Raw genomic sequence first — 2,378 nt, forward strand, 5'->3', positions numbered from 1 at the left:
CACTGGCGGATCTAAGAGCACGGGTTGGGCGATAGACTGAGATAAGAGAGGAGAGGTAGGGGGGTGCAGCATTATACAGAGCTTTATGGATGAGGGTTATTATTTTAAACTATTCGAAAGGAGACTGGCAGCCAGTGCAGCTACTGGCATGAACTGTAAGCATACATGGTCCCCTTATCAAACGAGCTGTGTCAGGCAGAATTTTGGGTTGTTTTCATGGCTTCCACAACAAACTTGTTAACTTTGTCGCCACCCTGCTGTGTAATCCACAAAAAATACTGTCAAACTTTTATCATTTACCGATATTATTTCAGCGCTTCTTGCGCATCTGTTTACATTCCCCTCACCCGCCATATCCTAAACTTATAAGAACGCTACTACACTTGATCTTATACAAAAGGTTCTTAGAAGTGCTGTTTGGGGAGTAGCCTAGAGACAGGGGCTTGGATTGGCGAAAGCTCGCCTGGCAGCGGAGCGCCAGCTCCATGCCAAGATCCAACTAACATAGTTTTAACTGCAGCACCTTTAATCTACTACTAGTTCACTGCCTCCATACATGGTCCCCTTATCAAACGAGCTGTGTCAGGCAGAATTTTGGGTTGTTTTCATGGCTTCCATGTTAACTTTGTCGCCACCCTGCTGTGTAATCCACAAAATAGACTGGCAAACTTTTATCATGTACCGATATTATTTGAGCGCTTCTTGCTCACCTCCTTTGGTTCCTCTCTGCCACCCATTGGTTTGAAGCCTGAGTCCATTTAGGGTATGTCGCCATGACACTCTCTAGCCTGCCGCTGCTGCCTCTGCATGCCGTCCCCTATACAAGGACACCCGACTTACAGACAACCCATAGTTACAGACGGACCCCTCTGCCCACTGTGACCTCTGGTGAAGTCTCTGGATGCTTTACTATAGTCCCAGACTGCAATGATCAGCTGTAAGGTGTCTGTAATGAAGCTTTATTGGTAATTCTTGGTCCAATTACACCAAAAATTTTGAAACTCCAATTGTCACTGGGGCAAAAGAAAAAAAATTGTCTAGAACTTCCATTATAAAATATAAAGTTTCGACTTACATACAAATTCAACTTCAGAACAAACCTCCAGACCCTATCTTGTATGTAACCCGTGGACTGCCTGTAGTGTCAGGGTCAATTATTGGATGTTTTAGATGCTATCTAGCTTCATTCTGTCACTCTGTCATGGCCATGCTGTTGCCCATAATTTTGGCATAATGGTGCGATTATGCAGCCTCAGAGGCATCCATGCATGCTGCCCCTGCTGTTTCCTGTCCATTTCCGTGGTGTTTCCATCCTTTTCTGAGGTTCCCAGGTGTTTGGCCAAGCTTCCCTGTGCAGAGCCTTGGTCCCCTTGAAAAATGCTCGAGTCTCCCATTGACTTCAATGGGGTTCGTTATTCGAGACGAGCACTCGAGCATCGGGAAAAGTTCGTCTCGAATAACGAGTACCCGAGCATTTTAGTGCTCGCTCATCTCTAATCATAAAATATTCAGACTATAACAAAACAAATTCTCTGATACCAATTATTGACATAATCACACATACAAGTATTACTCACAAAAGATGTATGCATAGATTTAGACACCTTAATTATATATTTTTTTCTAAATTGCAGCTTTAATGGAAAAACATTTTGTGTAGATTTTTCTCATATCCTGACAATACTGTTCTATAGTTTCACAAAAAGTCAAAAAGGTTGAAAAGTAATGTTTGCCTTTTTCTCTTTTCTTAACAGTTAAGAGCCAGTGCCTAACATCTGCCAAACAATTGGCTGAATCGGTTGCAGAGTAAGTTGAACTAGCAGCTCTGTTTCTGACTTGCATGCTATTTCTTCTGTACCACTGCACTTTTTTATGTTCCATTCCACTTATTTGTCCATTTTCTTTGTTAGTGTAACTTGCCCAGCCGACTGTGACAAACATCCTAACACAGTGTGGGGTATAGGTCCCTACAGCATAGTAAGTCGCCACTGAAACATGTACTGTATTCTCTCATGACTGTGCCTTTTTTGCAAATAAATAATCATGTGTTCTTTTTGCCATTAAAATGACGGGAAACATGGCATGATTTATTAGACTTGTTTTTGAATGTAGGATTCTTCCATGTGCCAAGCTGCAATACATTCTGGAATACTGAAGCGAGGAGAAAGTAGAGTCATAAGAGTGGAAAGAATCCAAGGTCTACAGAGTTATAGAGAATCAAACAGGAATGGAATCATGACAAAACCATCTGGTCCTTCTTCTTGGGCATTTAGAGTAAGATTACCACCACGGGAACCAGAGGAATCGCCTTCACAACTTTTTAGGTTACCAGCAGGTGATTACTAATTTCTGTTATTTTTCTGGTACACACAAAGTTA

The sequence above is a fragment of the Engystomops pustulosus genome, chromosome 10 (assembly GCF_040894005.1).
Source record: "Engystomops pustulosus chromosome 10, aEngPut4.maternal, whole genome shotgun sequence".
NCBI classification, from domain to species: Eukaryota; Metazoa; Chordata; class Amphibia; order Anura; family Leptodactylidae; genus Engystomops; species Engystomops pustulosus.